The sequence below is a fragment of the Chenopodium album genome, chromosome 4, assembly GCF_948465745.1.
Source record: "Chenopodium album chromosome 4, dcCheAlbu1.1, whole genome shotgun sequence".
In the NCBI taxonomy this organism is placed as follows: domain Eukaryota; kingdom Viridiplantae; phylum Streptophyta; class Magnoliopsida; order Caryophyllales; family Amaranthaceae; genus Chenopodium; species Chenopodium album.
The window spans coordinates 33,719,428-33,744,883 of record NC_137837.1 but is presented as its reverse complement, the minus strand read 5'-3'; the positions used below and the strand labels follow the sequence as shown (position 1 = coordinate 33,744,883).

Sequence of the window (25,456 nt, the reverse complement as noted above, 5' to 3'; positions counted from 1 at the left end):
TTAATATAGATATTATTTTAACTATATTATTTTTCTGATTTTATTTAGACTAACTTCCAAGTTTTTATAAATCCAATATTTTATTTGCCTTTTATTTTTCATTTTTTCTTTTTTTGGGGGATAAAGTCGGATACCCTCCATCAATAATAAAAATGACGGAATTTTAGCGCAAAATTACTTTTCACATTTCCTTGCACACACAAACATGCACATATTAATAATAAAAATAAAAACGTGATAAATAAAGAATAAACTCATAATAGTATGTATATACAAAACTTGTCTAATAATGAGTCTCATAAAAGGAAAAGTTCTATACAAAGTCAAAATAAAATAAATAAAAAAGCACAGGAATAAACTACGGCGCCGGGGGACGTACACCCATCATCTCATAGAACTGCGCCGTGCGAGGAGTAACCTCTCCACCAGCTCCGACTCCAGCTTCAGTCTCCTCGGGAGGAGGAAAGCTCAACACAGGACCCGTCCACCCAAGATCAACCTGAGGCTGAGGCTGCGAAGGCTGCTGCAATGACGAGCCGACCTCGTACATCCCACCACCTCTAAGAGCCAAGGTAGCCTCTCCCTGGCCTACCGACGCAGCATGTGCACCCTCAGATGAAGAGCCTGAGCCCTCTACCGCCTCGGTACGAGCAGCCTCAGAACGATCGCACCGACCTCCCGAACTAGTGCGGCGACGTCTCGAGCTAGACCTCGCTGGATCCCTCCGCACCTCAGGTCTCGTGCGGGTACGAGAAGGAATGGGCTGACCCTGCAAAAGAAATTAAAATCAGAAGCTGGCAAAATAGAAGCGGTAATACAAAAACATATGAACGGCGTCGTCTCGACGGCATGTAGCCACGTTCCTCATCCGGACAAGCTGGCTCCGGAAGGAATCTATGCATCGTGCCATCGCCGAAACCACCTCGCGTGAGAACTGTCAAAGAAATAAGTCAGTAAACATGCATAACATATATGGACAAAAAGTTGCAAATAAAAAAGCTTACCCGAGTCTGGTGATGAGGAATCGACCGCTCCACAAAGCGCTCGCCCTTAGGAGCAAGAGGAATCATCTCCTCAATCGGCCCATATGTCCCCTGATAATGGATAGACATACGGGGTGGCACGAACTCAGCAGCATCATCTTGACAAAGCAAAACAAAATCAGTAAAGCATCACTTGGGGGCTACTTAAGAAAAGATAAAAGCTGAAAAATCATACCGCCACATCCTCAACAGGTACAGGAACTGGAGCTAACAAAGGCAGTAGCTCCTCCCCATAGCATCGCCCAAGGATCGTGTAAGATTGCCAAGGGGTACCAGCTCCCTCTAACATGCTCACCAACCTCGTAGCATTAAACATGTGACGTGGTGGAGGAACAGGAACGATAAAGGTATCGGAGGAATGTTGAATAGAAACCCTCTCTCCAAGGTACGCACCCGCTCCAAAAGTCCCCAAGAAATAGCGACGCTCAGCAGAATACTGCGCGGCTAACCCAAGGACTGCCAAGTCGACCCACGGTCGGTACAACACCTCAGGCTCCTACAAAGAGCATCAATTAGACAAGAATCCAGCAAAGAAATCACAAAATGTCAAATAAGAAAAGAATCATACCGAGATGATCTAATCTCGGACATAGGCAGTGGACATCCCCACACGGCGGCTGCCCCAGGAAGCGCTAACTAGAAGCCTGCGCGGCGACGGTCTCGCCGGCGCAGCTGAGGGGAAGTACTCACAGAACCAGATCTACAAGAAGCTAAAGTCATTAGCAAGTGCTAACTAAAATCTAGAGCTAAACTTTATAGGGAATAAAGTTTACCTCTACGACCCTACAAAAGCCGGACAGAGCAACATTCGCCCCGAAGGACCGATGCCGACACGAGTCCCACAACGCTCGGATGAAATCAGCATAGGCCAAGCTGGCCCAGTCGTAATTCCCGATCCGGTGTAGATCGCGGACGGCAGGAAGGTAGTAAAGCAGCGCCTTACTACCCTTGTCAAGGGAGAACGTCCCTAACAGCAAGATAAGTGCAAAGATGCGCACCCGCTGCTCTCGGGTAGTCGCACCATCGTCAAAAGCCGCTAAAGTCGAGCGGCGAATCCCCCTAGCACTGAACTGGGTCGACTCTACCTCAGCTCGAGCCCGAATAACAATTGGACCCAATAGCTCCTCGACCTCAGTAGAAAAGACGTCGATCCCGGTGTCGAACGGCAGTGGCACGGAGCTAAACTCCAGTCATGTAATGAAACTGAAGTCGGTAGGAGTGACCATCATCTCACCCTAGGGAAAGTGGAAAGTGGAAAGTGTTGGTGGTGTCCCAAAAGAACTCCACCAGAGCACAGACTACATGGTGACCCCTGCTAGAGGCAACCATGGCCTCGGAGGTCTCGAACAGTGCAGTAAGCCCGCAAGACTCCCATGGAAGTCTCGTCTGATCGTCTCTGGCGATGTACATCTTGTACAGATCGCCCAAGCCGTCACAACCAGAACCATGACAGCGTGTCCTCCCCACTGTGATGCCCCGTCTCACCCTCTTAGAGATATGGTGGACGGGGGAAAAGTACAAGGTCCGCTCATCCCACTCAGGGAGTCGGCTGAGCGAAGTGGACGGTTCAGCATCGTCCTCTACGGGCTCTTTCTCCCGTCGAACGTCTCGGGACCGTGAACCAGAGCCTCGCTGTCTAGCCATGCTACATTGTGCAGAATTGTCATAAATTAAGGTTCGCCTAGCCGCATGATACTATGTTTGAAAAAAAACAGAGTACGTAGTACTAAAACAGAGCACGAATTCAAATTGAGCATACACGACATTTTTCAAGCATCCAAACAATTTCTTGCAATACTATGGTAATTATTGTGACAAATTGGACAAGAATTGCTAGCAAAAACATCAAGAACAAGCCACATTGTATTCCCGACCTTAAGAGATCCAACAATGGTGATTTGTTCGTTTCTTCACCAAATTGAGTCAAACAAGTCTCAAATTACTCCCAAGGCAATATATAAATATAATCAAGAAATTCCATGGCATAAAATTTGATAAACAAAGAGAATTAAGCAATTCTAATTTCGAATTTTCAAGAAATTTATGGATAAACACATGTAAAATTCATTAAAACCGGTGTGATTTTGGAGGAAACTTACATAGATCGGGAAAATGGATGGAATAAGCTCTGATTTGCAACAAATTTGAGCGAATTTGGTTGAGAAATGAGCAAGAACGAGTGAATTGAAGTTATGAGAATTCACGAGCAAGAAACACGAACAATAGCAGCGGAAATGAGGAAGAGAAGGGTATTTAAGGAAAACCCTACTCTAGCGCCAAGCGTCAGACCTTGGCGTCAGTCGTTAAAAATTAGCGCCTGGCGCTAGCTCCAGAGTCTGACGCTACGGCCAGATAAGTGGCGCTAACGTTCTTTTAGTGGCGCCAGATCATTCAGCCACTCAGTACGGTTCTTCCAACCTTATACAATATATATCTTTGGGTTCCTTGGTACGCCAGTTAGCCCCTCTGAGCAATTTGACACGATTTTTAGTAATAGGCACGATTACATAGAGTGATCGACCCGATGAAAGATCGTCTCACTTAGCTTAAAGCGCCTAAGCATTGGCTCATCGGAAAAGGCACCGACATACTGGTTCATAATTCAGCAAAAGGCACCGACATACAGGTTCATAATTCAGCAAAAGGCACCGACATACAGGTTCACAAGCAGCAAAAGCGCCGACGTACAAGCATAGCGGAAGCAAAGTTCAAGCGAGCTTTTAAAGATCGACAAGCGTAGGTGTTCGGTAATTTTCTTTGGAATATTATCGCAACAAATGAGGATAGCTTCAAGCAAGGATATCTTCGGCAGCTTTCCCTAGCTTGCGGAGAGTTGTCACAAACAACTGAAGGTGATTTCAAGCGAAGTTGTCTTCGATCGTGTTCCCTAAGATGTGGACGATGCTCACAAAGCGGAAGAGGATCGTTTCAAGCGAAGCAATCTTCGATAGTGTTCCCTGGCTTGTGGAATATTATCAAGGCGGAAATAGGAGGCAGTTAAAAGCGTAGCAGTTTTCAAGCGGGATGGCATTCTCTAGCTTGCAGGAGGTCATCAAAACAAAAAGCAGCAACAAATTGGTTACCTTCAGAGACGTGTGCTCGACGGTGCAAGATACGCGTTTCTTAACTCTTTTATCTGTTTAACTAACGCTAGTTTGCAGGTATCGGCGTTACAAGAATGATTTAGGATCGCAGAACGTTCTGAATCATTCTCCGTCCCTATCGCTACTTTGACTTTTATTTTTGTAACGTGCGTTTCTCCAAACTCAGTCAAAGTGGGGGCTTCTGTAGACACCCATTTGTGTCTCCCCAAAACCAAACCCAGTGATGAGTACCTTTCACGTCGAATCATAATCGAATGAAGTGAAAGTGTGGAAAGTTTAGTGTTGCGGATAGTTTTAATTTCTTTTCTCTTCTCTTTATTTTTGAAAACCTATTATAAGAAAACAGCCAATCCAGTTTGGTTGGTCCATGATATGGGTCCAATAGTAGTGTAGTTGGATAGGGATTGAAAAGAGCTTTCCAACGATATATTATAAGCCCAATTCCAATGAATATTAAGGAAGTTATGGCCAAATTATTGAACTGGGCCCGGTTTGAGCCTTATATGCGGCCCAATGATCTAGAGAAGGGCCTAATATAGATTTATCATTCCTAATGCAATTAGGAATGGTTTTAGACTTCTAGATTCTTCTAGAAGGTTCTTTTCATTCCTAATTCAATTAGCATTGATAAATTGACTTTTGTTGACTTTTTAGAGTTTTAATCAGAATAAAAGAATGTTTTTGAGGAAAATACGATTTTATCCTCCTGTACGACAATTTCTATCTGATTTTAGAAAACGCGTCAATAATTAAGTTAGCGTCAAACGCCAGCATTAGCGCCTGACGCTAAGCTTGGCGCCTGGCGCTAATGTCAGCGCCTAACGCTAACCTAGTTTTACGCGTCAGAACTCTGTTTTGATTTTTAATCTTTTTGGCTGATTTTCTTTATAAATAGCCTTCTAAAAACCCTGTTTTCATTCATTAACTCTCATCAAGATTCTCTTGATTACTCTCTCTCTTTTCTAAACTAGCCTTTTCTCAAATACAAAATTCCGCATTCGCAAGACTTAGATACACCTAGCCATATTCGAAGTTGCCTTCGCCCTTGACGTGAAAGGTTTAATTTCTGAGTGTTTGGTCCCAAATCTCTCTTTCAATTGTTATTTAATTTAATTGTTGTTTATTATTTTCCTTGAAGATATTAACGTGTGTATTTTGTTATTTGAAAGAGGTACGAGGCATCCAAGTAAGTGCTTTAATTGATTTATTGAAGGAATCATGTATAGGGTAATTTTAATATTAAGTATGATTAAAAGTATGATGCTTTCTATTCTCTTCCTGATATTCATGTTAGTATCATGTTAGGGATATATTTGATTTTTAATGTTCAGTGACATGCTAGGGTTTGTTATCAATCTTGTTAGTATCATGCCTAGGAACTTGCTATTATTATTCTTTAACATGATTATGATAAATATGATTATTTTATGATGATTATTATTATTATGTTGCTTGATGATATTTATTTTTATTGCTTGATCTCGCCTTTTATGCATGTTTAAAGAGAATTGGTACTTGTAATCACGCTTAATAAGATAATTAATAATCTTGTTTAGGGTTAATTTGATTATAATTCAAGTGATTGCCAATAATAGTTTTATTTGTGCATTAATGTTCAACCAACATAGATAAACATGTTTAGGGTAATCCTATTGATTGTATGTTAGTCAGAAAGTGCACATGAATACGATCAGAATAAAGTAGAGGCCTATTATTAGGGCAGGTTCAATCTCTTTTAGGTTGGATTTGTACCTTCATCCCCAAACTACCAGTCATGGTTCAAGACCTATCGGAGTTGACGATCTCTTGGATCGTTAAGGGGTGTAACCTTCACCTCGTGAACGGTTTACAAGTTCCTAAAAAAAACTTGTTGGCGACTCTTTTGCTCTATCTTCTTTCCCTTTGGACGCCACCGTACTTTAGTGTATGATCACAGTGGGGTTCAAGTTTGGGATAATGCTTGAAATATTCCGTACAACACCATTCCCTTGAACCCTACCGCTAAACTAGTAAAGCAAAAACTTCGACGAATGAAACCTGATGTCGCATTAAAAATAAAAGAAGAAGTACAAAAACAATTGGACGCAAATTTAATTCGCGTATGTAATTACCCAGAATGGGTAGCGAACATCGTCCCAGTCCCTAAAAAGGATGGACGAGTTTGCATGTGTGTCAACTTTAGGGACCTTAATAAGGCTAGCCCTAAAGACAATTTCCCTCTACTATGTATTGATATATTGGTAAATAATACAGCTTAATACCTAGGTTACAACCAATTTTTAATGGCAAAAGAAGACGAAGAAAATACATGCTTTATCACTCCTTGAGGTACATATTGCTACACCGTCATGCCATTTGGTTTAAAAAATGCAGGAGCTACGTACCAAAGAATGGCTACGACTCTTTTGCATGAGATGATGCATAAAGAAATAGAAGTGTATGTGGATGATATGATCGTAAAGTCCAAAGATGGAATGGGACATATAAAAGCTTTACGCAAATTTTTCACTCGCATAAAAGAATACAAAATGCGATTGAATCCACAAAAATGCGCCTTCGGAGTAACTTCCGACAAGTTACTCGGATACGTAGTAAGCACATGTGGTATTGAGATCGATCCCTCTAAAATAAAGGCAATCGTTGATATGCCTGCCCCTCAAACAAAAAAAGAAATAGGGGGTTCCTTGGCAAACTACAATACATTAGTCGGTTTATCAACAAATTGACTATGAATTGTGAGCCATTATTTAAAAAATTGAAAAAGGAAGAAAAACATGAATGGGATGATCAATGCCAAAAGGCCTTTGAGAAAATCAAAGATTATCTCAAAAGTCCACCAATTTTTGCACAAGTAGTATCCAAACTACCTTATAGGCTATACATCACAGTTACAGACACGGCCACAGGCTCCATGTTAGCACAAGAGGTAGAAAAAGTCGAGCGTGCAATATATTACATAAGTAAAAAATTCATTCAATATGAAACAAAATATAGCACCATGGAAAAAACAAGTTTAGCATTAGTGTGGGAAACTAAAAAACTCATGTGATTTCTCAACAAAATCCGATAAAGTATTTGTTTGAATAACCACCTATACAAGGAAGAATATCCAAGTGGTTGGTAATGTTGGCCGAATTTGAACTAAAATATATTCCTGAAAAATCATTAAAAGGGAAAGTAATTTATGATTTTCTTGCCCAACATCCAATTCAAACAAGTCATGCAAAAACTACTCATTTTCTGAATGAAAAGATTCTCATGACACAAGATGATAAATGGGTAATGTACTTCGACGGTGCGTCCAATAAAAAAGGATGCGGCGTAGGAGTGTTACTCATAAGTCCAGAGGGAGCACATACTCCAATCTCTGTCAAACTAGACTTTGAGGTTACTAATAATGCTGCAGAATGTGAAGCGTGCATTATTGGATTAGAAGCAGCAACTAGCATGGTGTGCAAAAATTAGAGGTATTTGGAGATTTTAGTTTGATTATAAATCATATACTGAAAAAATGGAATAAAAGAACTCCACAATGATATTATACCAAGCACACCTAGAGCAACTCATCGAGCATTTTGAACATATTGATATCTCCCAAGGGATGATAATCAATTTGCCGATGCGCTAGCAAAATTAGCCTCAATGATCAACATTCCAGATCACTTAAATATGATGCCATTATGTGTTGATAGAAAAGAAGAACCAGCATATTGAAACGCAGTAGAGGATATAAATGACATTGAAGGAGACAATCCTTGGTATGATCATATCCTCCAATATATTACCCATGGCATATATCCTGAAAATACTTCATCGATAGACCAACAAGCCTTGAGAACACTTGCGGCCCAATACAGTCTATTAAATGGTCAATTATGCAAAAAACGGTATAATGGTCAAAGTTTATTGCGTATAGACTGTAAGGAGGGGGTTCCCATCGTAAGGGGTCCTCTCCTTAAATTTCCATGGCCACTTAAAAGCCTAGGAATTTACACTTTTTATGGTGTATTAGGATTTGAATTCCTGACTGTTTGGGAGACCTTGAATTAGAAATGATACTCTCATCACGCTTTTTTGTAAGAAACAAGTAGTAGTCGCCAATGAGTTTTAGGAAAACTCATAAACCTCGTTCATGCCTTTCTTCCATGTGGAGTTCATGGAATAATTAGCACGAATCATAAGTTTACCTATGCCCAAATTGGTCTACATAAACCAGAAATGAGTTCGGGAGCGATGGTACTAAGATAACGTTCCCTTTAGAGGGGAATCGCTATCTTAGCCCTAGTACGGCCTCTACTAGCTCTTCCTTTTTAACAATTTTATTTCCAAACAATATATGCAATGTGATACCTAAAGTGTAAGTTAATTGATTTTATTTACAAGCATTAATTATGTACTAATTACATTGCAAAAGTCGTTATTCTTTGTTTAATCAATATTCGTGAAAAGAACAAAATAAATAATATTCGTCTTGTCTTAAGTGATAAAACAACAATTAATTATCAAATTCTATTCTTGATTAACAAAAGAATACTATGTGAATTAATTAATTAAAAGTTTGTTTAAAGTGATCAAACAACACTATTTATTCAATTAAAGTTATTTAAACAATAAAGGAAAAGTGATTTATCTAAGTGCTCAGGAAACTAACCATTCTTCTTTTATGTTAAATGTCCGTTTAATGTGTTTGTGGAATTTATTTCTTCTTCGTACCTCAAGGGCTTGAATGGATGGATTAGAGTTGAAGAGTAGTTAGGAAGAAAGAGGGAACAGTAGTATGATAAGAAGAGAAGTAGAGAGATTAGGGTTTTGAGAATAATAGGATTTTAATTCTTAATTTTTTGGTCCCCGTAATGTTGAACAAAGACCCCTTTTTATAGGCGTAGGGATCTAGGTTTAGGGTTTTAGAGCCGCGCCGTCAGGTGGTACGCGCAACTCTCTGAGTCGCGCTGGGTGCCGCCCGCATCTCACTGATTGAGTTGCGCTGGTTTGCGGTTTGCCTTGTACGAAAATGCGTTTTTAGAACTTCCATAACTTTTGATTGCGGAGTCGGATTAAGGCGTGTCAACGTGTGTAATATCATTGGAAAGATCTAAATGTCTACTTTTCAATGCTGTTAAAATTAGGTTAAAATATGTTATGGGTTAAAATTTTTAGCCGTTGGAGTGCAAGGGTGTTGGTTTTAGGGCCCGGTTTAGTGTTTTGATCATAACTTCTTCGTTTTGGCTCGGAATTGGGATTATAATATACCGTTGGAAAGCACTTTGAAAGGGATATCCATCTATATAGGCGTGGAATGCGAATTTTATGGTTGGTGCATCTGTTTGGCTCGGTTTTTCAACAATGTAGGTTCCATTGGATCCAATCATTACATTTGACACATTTTGGTCTGTTATTAATCAAGTTTAAACATGTATGAACATGTTTTAGGCCTAATTAGTAATTGGACAAGGCTTTAAGATAACTTGGTCTCAAATATGGGTTTCAACTTACTTCATAATTCTTTTCATAGTCCATAACCATTTTAACTTTGATCTATCATGAAGAACGGATTTTTGTAACATCATCGCACTTTCTTTCGGGACAAGATGACAAAAGTAGGCACGACATCGTCTCGTCTCTTCTTTATACAGAGGGTGGTCGGACACCCTAACTGTCCTGTAAGTTAGTTAGTGCACTAACTACCGTATTTGCTTCCATTCAAGAAGTGCCTGTTCCTGATGGTTCGGCGCGCCTGTCGACTCGTGAGCTAATTCCTACAGTAATTCTCTACCTTTTTGTTATGAGAGGTAGATCTTGCAAAGCTTGGGCTGAAGTGAAATTTTACGCAACACCTACGACGTACAATTTTGCGCCGTACGATACGCCATTTGCATTTTTACGCTACATGAAAACGCCTTCCTTTTTGCTTTGGACGTGAAAAAAAAAAGAAAACCCGGACATTTGTAACGTTAGTACAGTAAAATGACAAACCTGTCTATGGGTGCTTTTACGTAAAGCATCACCACGGAACGTCTTAAGGCACTCTTACAAAAAACGTTCAAAATGCATGCTTAGGAAAGGCACAAAGCACGGTGTGCATGCAATATGATGCAAAAAACTAACAAAGAAGGAAATGAACTACATAATGCAAAGCGAGTTAAAATATTTTGATAATTTGCGCGCCATTACGTCTAATGACAAGCAAAAACCGTTGAAAAATGATCAAACGGATCAAAATCCGGATACCGGCCATTTTAGTGAACTGTATCCGCGCGCAACTCAGTAGCTCGCGCTTGCTAAGTACACGCATAATTCTGAGTTGCGCTGGTCTGTCACGCGCAATTAATTCAGTTGCGTGCGACATTTAAGTCAGCAAAAAGAGAATCACTGAGCATGATTTTTTTCATTTCGCTTTCTCTCTCCTTCCTTCACGATTTTTGCTTCTTTCTCTCTCCAAAGAGCTCGGATTTTCTTGTTATTCAAAGAAAAAGGAAGTAGATCTCGTCACTTATTCATATTTGCCATAATTCGTTCATTCTTGGCTGAATTTCGGCTATTTTCGAACTGTTAAATCCCAAATTTTGAATTTGGGGGGTTTTTAATTCGACTTGTTTTCATGAATCTGTTTGTTTGTCGTTGTGACATGTTTAAGCAATATATTGCATAAAATTTCATATTAAGTGACAAATCATTGATCTTGTATGAGCATGTCAAGCATATATATATGTTGTTTTTTTTTTTTTTGTTCTAATTTTGACTTTGTGCTTGATCTTTATTTCCCTTTTTTTTGCTCACATAGACTATACATGTTAATTTTAATGTAAATTGAAGTTTTTAGAACAACAATTATGCTTTAAAATTATAAATGCTATTTTGAACATTTATAATAGCATGAATTTGTTCTTGCAACTCATATTTTTTTTTCATGCGTAAGTTGCAAAATTGGCTTTATCAATGATAAAAATAACCGATGGTTATTATTATTCACTTATAAAACCGTGATTTCAAGATTTGCACAAAACTAGTTAGTTTAGAAAATTCTTGAAGAGATCATCGAACTAGTGTAGCTTGGTTATATTTCGGATTCGTAAGCCCCTATTTTACTTTTTTGAATGTTGTAGCCCCCAGTGTTGGGTGACATCGAGGATTTTCTTGTTGTTAGTAATTAGACCCTTTCATGTTGCTGAAAATGGGTCTATAAACCCCGTGTTTTGTTTTATTATGATAACTACTAGGATCTTGGAAACGATTAAACTAGCGTGTTTAAACCATTTTTTTACCATTCATAGTTTTAACAAATAAATTTTCCAAGTCTAGTAATATTGGTCATTCATTAGAACAAGGGGAAAAATGAAATGTTTAAATTTTTCGTCTATTCTTGCTACTTTTGAATTCTTTCTTTTGAGTTCAAATTTTGTCACTGTTTTGAAGCTCAAGAAAGTAGATGTTATCCTCCCTACGAAATTCCAATGTGTGCAACAATGGAGAATAATTTTAAATGAAGACTCCTTAATTTAGCATTTAGGAGTCTTTTGTTTACATTCTAACTCATGAAATTGTTTGTCTTATGTAAATAAAGTGTCTTGATACAATTTTCATGATGAATGATTGAGTACTAAACTTTCATATGAGCAGGTATGTATCATGATTTTGTTTCTTTGCTCTATACTAGTCATACTCTCTAACCTTGAGAGTAAATTGAAGTATCGAAACAACAATTATGCACTAAGATTAGTTATTTGAATTAAAAATGGCTAAAATATGTAACCTATTTTAATGGCCAAGTTTAGTTGCAAACATAGTTTTCAAAGGAACAAAAAGATCATTAAATCATTGTGATGCATTTGAAATTTGTAAGGCTCGAGATCTGCGTAAACCATTTGTAGCTTATGCAATTCTCGAAAGTAGATCGAATGGCATGAGTATCCATTTTTTTTTTTTTTTGTGGATATTGGAGCCCCCATGTGTTGGGTTATGCGCATTCTTGCTATTTCACAAGTCTTGGAGCCCCCAATTTGGGGTAGTTCTAATGACTTTCTATTGTTTAGGCCATTCATATGATACTGAGTTGGACCTATGTATATATCCTATTTTTGTGTTGAGATATTTAGGACAATGACATGGGTTTCGCATTTTAGTTAAAGTCATGTTCAAGAAAGCAAGTTATTTCTTTGCTTGTTTATAAACCAAAACAATTGTGGTTAAGGTTTAATAATCTTACCTAATTTCTAAACGGTTGTAAAGGTCATTACGGTGATTTTATTTTCAAAGTTGATTTAGAACATCAAATATTTTCTTTGTTCTTATCAATCTTTGATTTTTGTCTTGTAGGTGTTTCTTTGTTTTTTTTTTTTTACCATCCCTTAGCCAATATTCGCAAGGGAACTAAGCGAGAACAAGTTCGAGTCAAGAAGAAGTTGAATCTTAATTCATTCCTTTTGGAAATATTTATGTATATACATGTATCATCCAAACGGTTATTGAGAATTTGAAAATTTATTTATCTGAGAAAACAAAAACTCAGAAAGGAAATTTTCAATACTTTTTTAATTAGAAACATGTTGTTTTGAACTAGAATTCAAATTTTGAAAACGTATCCAATAATTATATTATTTATAAAACTGGACCCAGAATGGAAAGTAAAGTCTAGCTCGTAATTGAGTGTGACTTTTTTGTCAAAGATTGATGAAGGTAAGTTGTAATTTCCAACTTATTTTAACAAAGATATGAAAATGTGAGCAAACTTTCGTATATCTAATTTTGTTTATGTTTTTTTGCTTGTCATCATTGTCATATGTTTTTTTTAATTAAAAGTGAAGTTCTTTCAATTAAATAAGCACCGTAGTTTGAAAATGAATGTTTATCAAACATAGGTTTGGTGAAGTGTTAGAATAATTTATAAAATCATTCGAATCAGTTTCTAAAATATGGTCTTATTTTAAAATGAAATTTAGGGTGAGACCTATATTTTTAATTTGAAGCCCCCAACGTAGACTTTAGGTGGCTTTTGGAATTCATGTATACATATGCTAGGGGATGTTTCTCATGTTTACTTAAGGAGGCCCGAAGATTTGTATTTTCGATTTGCGGAATATTGCATATGTTTATCATAAATTGTTTGATCAAGTAACATAATTAATTATCTTGGTCAAATAATAGGAAGTGGTATTCTTCCCTTTGTCATTTAAAGTTATTAAGATGGTTCGTAAAAAGCTTTGCATGACATTGATTTTGCAGCATTAATAGCTTGTTCAAATCTGTAAATAGAGAGAAGTGGGGATGTCTTGGCTTTTTAAAACCCCCAATTTGAGGCAAAGAGCGAAAAAATTATATTATTTTCAAGTATTTTAGTTGCCAAATGGGAGGGATCATCCCGACTTACCCCCTAAAAAAGAAATGAACAAAAAAGACGGATTTGTATAACAAGGAAGGGGAATCCAACTTTCCCATAGAAGAACAAAGAAAAAAAATTAGACATGTTTTTGAAAAGCAAGGATTATTGACTTAATATTTGAATCATCGTGATGACTTGGCAGTGAGGTATACGTGTGATATCGATAACGATCATTTTTTTCGTATAGCAATCATGTTCAAGCAATATTCCTCGCTTAGAGAAGATGGAGATATCCCACGTAGGGAGATATTTAAGTTGCTCATGACAAGTGAAAAGACCAATTCTCAAGAGTTGTAAAAGACATCTAAAGTTGACGTCGAGGTTGTCAATATATCAAATCAATTTATTGTATTAACTCTTTTTCTTTTAGGCAATGTATATAGAACCTGAATTACCTTGGTAATAAATAGCTCAATTATTAAAAGAAAATAAGACGATTGTGTTTTTTTTTTAAACTGATAGTTATCTCATTTTTCTTTGGCAAAGGATAAGGAAAACATCGAATTTAGTTTGATTCGATTACTTTACTAACATGATGTAATAAAGCAAATGGCTAACAAATCATCCAAATCATTTGATTTTTTTTATATGATCTTGTAATCATAGCTCAACACTTCATGCATTTTATATATGGGTATGACTACTTAATAGTAGGTCCATATGTGCAAAGGCCTAAGATTGGCCATATTTTCATGGAATCATGGTTTTGGTATATGGTTATGGTCTACCTCAAGGAGGGCCTTTCCAAGATCGTAACGTGGCTAGGCTTGGGGTTATGAACAATGGACAGACTCAAGTATACTCCCAAAATACTTTACATTTGGTGCTTATCAAATTAGAACCTTTTTTCTTTGTGTGAAAACTTCTACATTAGGTGCCTTTTCCTTGTCATCTCTCCTTTTTTTTTTTTTCTTTTTTTTACAAATTTTGTTTTGGGTTTAGAATGATTTTTTATTTTTTCTTTTGGATTTGATCTATCCTTTTGGGTTTAGACTAACTTTTTGTCCCCCTCTTATCTTTCGTTCCCCCAATTCCCTATTTGTATCTTTGCACCATTCCCATCCCAAGGTATGGAATAATGTAGGTTGAATAACTAAGGCTCAATTGACGAGGCTCAAAAGGGCTGCCAAAAAGATGGATTTTCTCTAAGGTTAAGAACATGGGATTATATTTATGGTGAAATCATCATATCCTTTCTTTGTGGGCCTAAGATGGGCCTCTTTTCATTCAGTACATCTTGTATGCCAAAGCTCATCAAGATTCTTAAAGCGTTGAGCAAGTATGCCTTTTGATATTACTTGTTTGCATGTATACGTTTTATTTAATTAAAGTCAATAACAATAAAGAGATTGAAAAGAGAACAAGATAGACGTACTCGAAAATATATTTTTTACTCATTAATTAATGAGAGTACAAATTAAGTAGATTCGACAACATGAATCTCTTAGTTTACCATAAAAGGCAAAGGAAAGAACAAAACAAGACCTAGGGTGCTACATCTTGAATCGTTGACAACTTCTTGAGATTGCGTCTTCGAGATTTGTCCGTTTCTGACGTAGGTGAAATCCTCTCTAAAAATCAAGTCCATCTATATGATTCATGGTTTCATTTATCAAGTCCCTCTCAATTAATGTTCCCACAATATAGACTTTTTGAAATGTGTCTAAACCAAGGTATTGTAAATGGCACTTGTATGGTGGAGACATATTGTCTATGAACTTTGGGACAAGTTCATGATCCGGAGGTCTTTGTGGAATAAGAACAACCTTTGATCGCCACCTGGAAAAGAAGTCAATAAAGCCTTCTTCTTCCCCTTGCTTAAGCAATTCGAGATCGTGCAAGGTAGTTGTGAGCTCGATGTTATCTCCATATTGGGTTAAAAACGCTTTTACAACGTCACTCAGCCCCAAGTGGAAGTTTGTTTTGCATCGAGGTTATAAAACCATGTTCTAGCAGTTGGGTCCAATGAAAGAGGAAAAGTACATGCATATAGGCTTGGCTCAACCCCTTTCAATGCCATAATTCTAATAAAGCTCATTAAGTGAGTTCTAGGATTTTCTGTAACCTTAAAGGTTGGCAAATCCATAGTCTAAGAACTTTTCTAGGAGAGTCTTGCCACTAGGTTGTGGTGCAAGCTCATAATTGAAGTACTAATTCCCTGAGTTAGCTCGAAGGACAAGTTTCTCAAAGTCCTCTACTCTTTCAGCTCTTGCTTTTTCTTGCAGAATGTTTTCTTTTTCTTTTTTTGCTTTAATTTTAGCCTGTTCTGCTTTTTTATGAGCCTTCATTTAGGCTTCTTCTTCTCGTAGGGCCTTTAGGTTTTGGAGTTCCTCTCTTAGTTTCTCCAATGCTGCTTTATCACCCATGATTGGACTAGTATGCGAATGTGGAAGATGATCTAGTAATGTGTATCACGAGAAATTGAGCGCGTTCACTTAAATCTTTTCTGCCAAGCATTCAAACTAAGAACCAAAGTAAAAATGATTGTATTATTTCTTTTTTTTTTATCCTTGTAATACGAATTCACTTTAATTAAGTTTGTTGATGAAGAATGTCAAAAAATTTACGAACAATCATTAATGGAATGTCATGATTTGTTGACTTTAACAAGGTAATCATCTAAGGATTTTACTTTAAATGAATTGTTTTCGAAAACGGTAGAAGAGAAAGTCAAGAAAGTTGGATTGAAAATGCTCATCAAATTTTAGGAATATTAATCAACCCGAACATACTCCTTAAAATGATCAAATATACTATAGTATTTGTTTATCATTTAGATTACAATAGAGATCAATATCATTTTTTAAAATTATGATTCTCATATTGCTTATCTTTAAAGGATAATATAGTACTATTTGTTTAAAAAGAATGATGGCCTCCGAATGTAAAATCCAAGAAATAATTAAATCATTTTCTCGGTTTTATCATTAATTATATATTTTTTTTGTATCATACTCTCTCTTTTTTTTTATATTTTTTATTATTTTTTTAAGAACAACATTTCTTTTTTTTTTTCGTTCTATTTCTCTCTCTGTCTTTTTTTTGTGAGGCAATCCTCCCAAGTTAAGTTCTCAGGATTTTCTTTTTAAACCATAGAAGAGGTAAATAAATTATACTCTTAAATCAAGGTTGACCAATTACAACTAAAAAAAATGATGAACACGAAAATAGGCACGTTTAAGAATAAACATATTGATGACGTCCGATTAAGAGATGCGAACTTCTAATGATGAGCCTCATAAGAAGTAATGTCATTGGCTTGATTATAAAGTACGTAAATGAATCATCATAAAAAAAATATTTTTTTGATTTTGTTTTCGAAAACGCAAAAAGAACGATAAAAAAAACATGTTTTTCGAAAAAAGACGATCATAGTAAAATTTAGACAACGTTGTTAATTAGCCAAAGAGATATTTTTAACACCTATTTAACGATTAACCTTGAAGCGGTAGTATCGTTTTCTCCGTATGATATTGCTCGTAACGAGTCAAAGTCAACGTTGAACAGTGGGCGCGCGCAAGACACAGTGTTGCGCGGAGGTGCCGCTCGCAACTTATGAACTTGCGCTAGGAGGGCGCGCACAACTTTCACAGTTGCGCGTGCCACCTGGTAGGTTTGATAATTTTTTTTTTTTTTTTTTTTTGCGAAAACGCAAAAGGAATGATAACAATTTTTATTTATTTATTTATTTTTATTTTATTTTATTATTATTTTTTTTTGTCGAACCATAATGTTTGCGAATGTTTTGTTTTATTTTTTATTTTATTATATCTCTAGGTAACAATGTTGGAATTATTTAGATTAGACACGAAGCACATATTCATGAAGTCACATAAGCACATAAAAGGAACCGTTAAAGCATACAATGTCATTCGATGGTCAAGGTTTGGGTGTCCAAAGGTACCATATCTTAAGGGACTATGCACGAATCAATCACTCAATTTGTTGACCCACGACATAGCCCTCCCAACATTTTGTTGGCAATATGGGTGGAATGACTGTTATTGATTTTGGGATAGAAGCCTAGTGTTGGCAACCCCTAGTCAATGAGCCAATCCCCAATGGTTAAACTTTGCTATGATTATGCATGATGCAATGTTTCTTGTTTGATTTTTACTTTTGTGAAAAAGGAAGATATTATGCGTTCGAGTCTCGGACTCTAACTAGAGATTATCCAAGTTTGTTCTAGTTACAATCCATTGGCAACCTAGTGTTGGAAACCTTGAACCATAACTACGAACTAATCTTGTAACCTCTAAGTCCCCAGTGGAGTCGCCACTTTAAGGAGGAGGTTCCCATCGTTAGGGGTCCTCTCCTTAAATGCCCATGACCACTTAATAGCCTACGACTTTACACTTGTTAGGGTGTATTAGGATTTGAATTCTTGACTGTTTGGGAGACCTTGAATAAGAAATGATACTCTCATCACGCTTTTTTGTAAGAAACAAGTAGGAGTCGCCAATGAGTTTTAGGAAAACTCATAAACCTCGTTCATGCCTTTCTTCCATGTGAAGTTCATGGAATAATTAGCACGAATCATAAGTTTACCCATGCCCAAATTGGTCAACATAAACCAGAAATGAGTTTGGGAACGATGGTACTAAGATAACGTTCCCTTTAGAGGGGAATCGCTATCTTACCCCTAGTACGACCTCTACTAGCTCTTCCTTTTTAACAATTTTATTTCCAAACAATATATGCAATGTGATACCTAAAGACTAAGTTAATTGATTTTATTTACAAGCATTAATCATGTACGAATTACACTGCAAAAGTCGTTATTCTTTGTTTAATCAATATTCGTGAAAAGAACAAAATAAACAATATTCGCCTTGTCTTAAGTGATAAAACAACAATTAATTATAAAATTCTATTCTTGATTAACAAAAGAATACTATGTGAATTAATTAATTAAAATTTTGTTTAAAGTGATCAAACAACACTATTTATTCAATTAAAGTTATTTAAACAATAAAGGAAAAGTGATTTATCTAAGTGATCAGGAAACTAACCGTTCTTCTTTTATGTTAAATCTTCGTTTAATGTGTTTATGGACTTTATTTCTTCTTTGTACCTTCAAGGGCTTCAATGGATGGATTAGAGTTAAAGAGTAGTTAGGAATAAAGAGGGAAAAGTAGTATGATAGTAAGAGAAGTAGAGATATTAGGGTTTTGTGAATAATAGGGTTTTAATTCTGAATTTTTCGGTCCCCGTAATGCTGAACGAAGACCCCTATTTAAAGGCGTAGGGATCTAGGTTAAGGGTTTTAGAGCTGCGCCGTCAGGTGGCGCGCACAAATCTCTGAGTCGCTCTGAATGTCGTGCGCATCTCAATGAGTCGCCCGCGCCAGGCATGCGCAACTGATTGAGTTGCGCTGGTTTGCGGTTTGCCTTATACAAAAACGCGTTTTTAAAACTTCCATAACTTTTGATTGCGGAGTCGGAGTAAGGCGTGTGAGATATCATTGGAAATATCTGAATGTCTACTTTCTAATGCCGTTAGATTTAGGTTAAAATATTTTATGGATTAAAATTTATAGCCGTTGGAGTGCAAGGGTATCGGTTTTAGAGCCCGGTTTGTTGTTTTGATCATAACTTCTTCGTTTTGCTCGGAATCGGGATTATAATATACCGTTGGAATTCTTTTTGAAAGGGCTATCCATATTTATAGGCCTTGAATGGGAATTTTATGGTTTGTTCATCTGTTTTGCTCGGTTTTTCAACAATGTAGGTTCCATTGGATCCAATCATTGCATTTGACACATTTTGGTCCGTTATTAATCAAGTTTAAACATGTATGAACATGTTTTAGGCATAATTATTAATCCTACAAGGCTCTTAGATAACTTGGTCTCAAATATGGGTTTCAACTTACTTCATAATTCTTTTCATAGTCCATAAACATTTTAACTTTGATCTAACATGAAGAACGGATTTTTGTAACATCATCGCACTTTCTTTCGAGACAAGAGGCCAAAAGTAGGTGTCTACATAGACCAACATGAAACCACACGCCTTATGGAGAATACTCACAAAGGTGTTTGTGGACCGCACATGAATGGTAAAGTGCTTGCAAAAATAATTTCACGACAAGGGTACTATTGGTCCATTATGGAACATGATTGCATACAATATGTTAAAAAATGTTCAGTGTGCCAAATGTTTGTTAATTTACAACACCTTCCACCATCCGAACTATACAATCTCACTTCCCCTTGGTTTTTTTCAACTTGGGAAATTGACATAATTGGTTAAATTTCTCCAATAGGAACAGGAGGACACAAGTACGTATTAGTAGCCATCGATTACTTTACCAAGTGGATTGAGGCTACTTCTTACATAAATATCACGTAAACATGTCGCAAAGTTTCTCGAACGAAAATATTTTGTAGATATGGAGTTCCACATGAACTAATTAGTGATCAGGGATCTCAATTCAAAGCTGAAGTTGAGACCCTCTTAACTCGTTATAAAGTAAAACATCATCACTCATCTCCATATAGACCTCAAATGAATGGTTCAGTAGAATCGGCAAATAAAAACATAACATTCATCATTAAGAAAATGGCAGAAAATTATAAGGACTTGCCGAATAAACTACACTTCGCACTATGGAATTATAGAACGTCCATACGAACATCCATAAGAGTAACTCCATACTCCTTAGTTTTTGGAATGGACACAGTTCAACCAGTCAAATTGGAAATACCATCCCTACACATCGTACTCAAAAGTAAGCTACCGGAAGCTGAATGGGCAAGAGCGAGGTATGAAGAGCTTCTATTCCTCGATGAACGATGATTAAGAGCTTTACATCACGTACAAGTCTACCAACGACGCATTGAGCTTCATTTTAACAAAAGGGTATGACCCAGAAATATAAAAGAAGGTGACTTTGTACTAAAGGAAGTTAGGGGTCCACCAACCGATCCAAGAAGGAAATTCAAGCCTAATTGGATAGGTCCCTACCGCGTAATTGAAATCCTATCAGGAGGAGCCGTCAGACTAATGGATATTGGAGGTGATGAAATTCGCCAATTAATAAACATTGATCGACTTAAAAAATATTACATATGAAATCTGGATAAACTCGTTCATTCATTAAACAAATCATTTTTAGCATTCAATTGAAAGATTGTAAGTGTTATTCACTTTACCGAATAACAAGGTAAAATACATAACACTTGGGGGGGGGGTAATTTAAAAATAATAGGCCATTCTAAGTGTTCTGATTTTTTCGAACTTCACAAAAAACTCTTCACACTTGGAGGGGGGTAATAATGCAGAAAATAAAAATAAAAATAAAAATTTAACACTCGTAGTACAGGTGTCGTGCGCAACCAGAATAGTTGCGCGCTGATGTCACACGCAACAAATCTAGTTGCGCAAGACAAGCTCGTGCAACCTCAGAGGTTGCGCGCACCACCTCAGAGGTTGCGCGCACCACCTAATGATGAACTGCGAAACCAGAATTTTTACGCTTGATTAAAGTTGTGACTTTTACTTGCGATAAAAAGAGGGTGTTTCTCGAAAATAACACATACTCGGAAAATAAAAATTAAACATTGATTTAATCTTTGTCTAAGCAAAGTTTAATTAATTTTTCATTTAATTTCTACATAAGAGATTAAAGTAAAATAATAATAATAATAATAATAATAATAATAATAATAATAATAATAATAATAATAATAATAATAATAATAATAATAATAATAATAATAATAATAATAATAATAATAATAATAATAATAATAATAATAATAATAATAATAATAATAATAATAATAATAATAATAATAATAATTGCAAAAGAACTACACAAAGACCTGATTTCGTAATACGAATATGTAGGCAATCTCTATGATTCGGTCGTATCAAAAGAAAAAACATATAAAGCTCATTTTATTTCATTCAAAATTCAAAACAAGAGACATTATTGAACTAGATGATAAATAACAAAAAAAAAAAAAAAAACATAGTAGTGATTACACTTTATTCAAATTAAACTAATGACAAAATTGTGTAACACTCTAAGGTTTTACTATGTCCTCGATTGTCACGGATGATGGAGGAGTAGTTTTCATCGTAGTATTTTCAGAAAACCATAGAGCTTTCCCCTTCATTTTTCCTTTTCACCCACACATTGTTCTTCAATATAGGAATTGGGGTCTTTTCAACTCTTTTCCCCTTTTCTTTAGCATTTGATGGGGTCTTTTTGCGAGGGTGTTACGATGATTCTTTGATTATCACGCCTTGTTGTGCCGGTTTGGAGGGAGCTTTCCTTTTATTTTCCTTCGAACGAGCCTTAGGAGATGAGAAGTCTAATTTTCTTCTCACTCCTTTGTTTTGGCCACTAAGAGGAGTAGTGGTGGGCGAATGCATCAAAGGCTTAGGCGGATTGCGAGCCGTGGCAACTTGATGTTGTGATCAAGCCTTATTTAATTCGCCCTTATCCGCCGCATTCATCCAAGCCTTGTAAAAGGAAGAAAATACAATACTCGCGTAGGATTTTGTACTACCCATCTAGGGAGACTTGACCAATATTCCATCCAAAGAGAAATTTGTTCGGGTTTAAAGATCACATCTTTAGGGGCATCACAATCTAGCGGGGGAATAATTTGTTTCATCCCGTATTGTCTTATCACCCTGCAAGGAAAGATATAAGTAGCACTAGATAGGCCTAGAAGCCTAATATAAGGGCAATTAAAACTATTCCCGACCATACCACTTATGTTCCACCAAGGAATCACAAAGCGTATGTTAGGAACCCCGTGACAAAAAAACGACGTCCATTCTTCTTCATTCTTGTGCTGGTAGATAATTTGACGTCCCAGGAATGTCCTTACTCCGTTAGCCTCAATGTTTTGTGGCTGATCAACAATTCGCTAACGCTTCATGAGCCAAATCTAAAAAACAGAGAAAAAAATTAATTGCGATTTTACACAAGAAGGTGGCGCGCACATCAAAATAAGTTGCGCGCACATCAAAACCAGTTGCACGCTGATATGACACTCATTTGTTCTCTTTTAGGATGATTTTAGATTGCTTTTGTAGCTCTTTCCTCTCCTTTCTCTTTAGTTTTTCTTTTTATTTCTTCAACTTACTCTTTAATTAGTTGATTTTCCTTTTTATGCATTTCTTGGTTTATTTTGTTATTTTTCCTTTTATTTGCTTGTTTTCTTTAATTATTCATGTTGAGGTCGCTATCCAAAGGTTCCCGAGGCCCCTTCCCAATTTTGGCTTTGATTTGGATGCCCAATGTTCTCCATTTGAAGCTTAAGCATGGGGAAGTGCAAGTTCCCAAAGATTTCAAGCCGTACATTAAAGCAGTGGATGCACGATTTCTTGTATTGAACCCACAAACATGGAGTTTTGAAATTGCAAGGTCCCATTTTTTATCAAGAGCATTAAGTGAAACGCACGAGGAGCATCGACATGATAGGGAAGAGGGATGCCCTGTTCCCAGGCGCAGGCACGCGTGGCTATTTGGGCTCGGGCGCGCCTGTTTGGGTCTCTGTTTCGTACCCATATTTGCGCGACCGCATTCCCCCTTATAGTTGGCCGTGCCTGTACGAGTTTATTTTGGGGACGATCTAACTAACTTCTCTTTGTTAGTTTTTCTATATTTAGATTTTCCCTCTATTTTTAGAGGAGAGTTCAATTTTCAGAAATTAGAATAGAATTAGGTTAGATTTTTAGAGAGAGAAACTCTAGTTTGTAGAGAGAGAAGTTCTTGATTGATGGTTGAAGATTGATGATTCTAAGTGTTTTCTCCATTGAATTGCAGAAAGTTTGTAAGGATTGCTTTACTTTAATGCAATCTTAGTTTTGATCTCAATTTCTTTGTTAATTGTTCAAGTTGATTGATTTTTGAATTCGTTTATTCTTGATTAATATGATGATGATGAATTTGTTGTTTAGTTTAGTTTTGATATTGATTTCCATGAATAGTGAGTAGTTTTCTTGCTAGGTAAATGGTGAAACATATATGAGTAATGGATTTATGCTAATTGGGGGAAATTGATGGAGTTGATGTTGTGATTAAATTGGTTGATTGATTATGTGCATGTGTGTGTTTAATTTAGGAGTGATCAACCTAGTTACTCGCTCTAGATTGCATTGTAAGTTCACATTGATACGGAAAATTGATTTGTGGCTTACATTTGTCGATTAAGTAGGTTTGCAAGTTTCCTAGCTAGAGTCTGTCGTAGTTGACGCTAGTTTGACCTCTAAGAAATTAGCCTACCACACTCTCTTGATTGCTTAATTGATTTTCCCTCGCAACACTCGACTTAGTCATCTCCAATCCCAATTAGTTGAATTAGTTACGAGTTTATGTAGATACATACCCTAGTGCTTGATAAATTTGAGTTCATTTCGATTGTTTAATTGGTAGAATAGACACACCTCACTTCATTGCTTCGAAATAGCTTAGCTTTGACATTAGCATTCACCTCCTATTCCTAGTGGTTCGACCCTCGACTTACTCTATGCTTGATATAGGGGTGTGTTGAGAGATTACAAATTTTTTTTGACCGAGGGTAGATTAGTTTCCAACGACCTAGTCTCCGCCCTAGATTAAAATTGGCACCATTGCCGGGGAATGGTGTAGTTGTTTGCTATTGTTGTTTAGTCTAAATCACTGAAATTCAAATATATAAAAGGATTTTTCTCATTTGGCTACATTTGTAGCCGTGTTACGTTACTAATATTTTCCTTTGAGTTTGTTTGTGCAAGTTAACATGGGAGATATCCTGAGGGTTACATTGAAGGAATTGGGTACTCCGGGTGCATACAAGTATGAGAGCGGGATTGCTCCATTACTGATCCCGGATAGTGACTTTGAAATCAAACCGGCAATGATAACTTTGATTGAAAGGGGGCAATATAGTGGAGGAGTGAATGAGAGCCCCCTAAATAATCTTAAGGAATTCGAGAAATATTACAACACAATTAAGGTGAACAGGGTTGCTCAAGAATACATAAGGCTTAAGCTATTTCCTTTCTCTCTAATTGGAAGAGCTCAAGAGTGGCTAGATGAGGAAGTGAAGCCTAATTCTTTGAGAAATTGGGATGAAGTCACCAAGGAATTCCTTTCCCGTTTCTTACTTTAAAAGAAAATGGCGAAGGCAAGAGCATTGATTTAAGGTTTCAAGCTAAAATCTAGTGAAAGCCTTTATGAAGCATGAGAGATACAAAGAGTATCAACGTGAGTGTCCTCACCATGGGATCCCCACTTACCTAATCATTCAAATTTTTTAAGGCGGTTTGAGTTTTCAAGGGAGGGCAAGTCATGATGCCGGAGCCAGAGGTCCGATCATGAATAAGACCGAGGAAGAGGTTGTAGGTATCATTGAGGATGTAGTTAGAATTTACATGGAATGGCAAGAAGGTGGGAAGGAGTCGATAAACAAGAGTAGTACAATGGGATGCTCTATGGAACAACTCAATGCTATCAACAATTTGTCGACTCAAATTTCGGGTTTAGGAAAGGAGGTAGTTACTATCAAGTATAAGCTCAAGAGCGCAACCTCACAAGAACCAATTCTTCCCTCCCAAATTAAGAGGAGAGGTACTTCTTTTTCCTCTAAATCTCTTCCTTCTTCTTGTTGCATGATTATAGAATGTTGGTTTTGTGATTTGTGTGGAATGAATGACCATGATGCTTCTGTTTGCCCTAATGTTCCTTGTAATGAATATGTTGGGAATCAGAATGAACATGTGAACTTAGTTGTTAATAACAATGTTGGACCTAGATTTGATGCTCAAAGGAATGTTGGAAGTAGGAATTATCACAACCAAATAAACTATGATAATTTAAACCAAAATGGCGGGTATAGAAACCATGGAATCCAAGGGAATTGTGGTAGCTATAACAACCATGGTTATAATGGTAAAAGTCATGGCCAAGGATATGGGGACTATAACCAA

At 36.7% G+C, this 25,456-nt stretch overlaps 1 non-coding gene across 1 annotated transcript; it reads right to left on the bottom strand.

Moving 5' to 3' along the window:
* Window positions 1-24,652: 24,652 nt before the first annotated feature.
* On the bottom strand, window positions 24,653-24,756 carry LOC145629721 (small nucleolar RNA R71). The gene has a single exon (XR_014111874.1). It is a non-coding gene; the product is annotated as a small nucleolar RNA R71 (small nucleolar RNA).
* Between the last annotated feature and the right edge of the window lie 700 nt (window positions 24,757-25,456).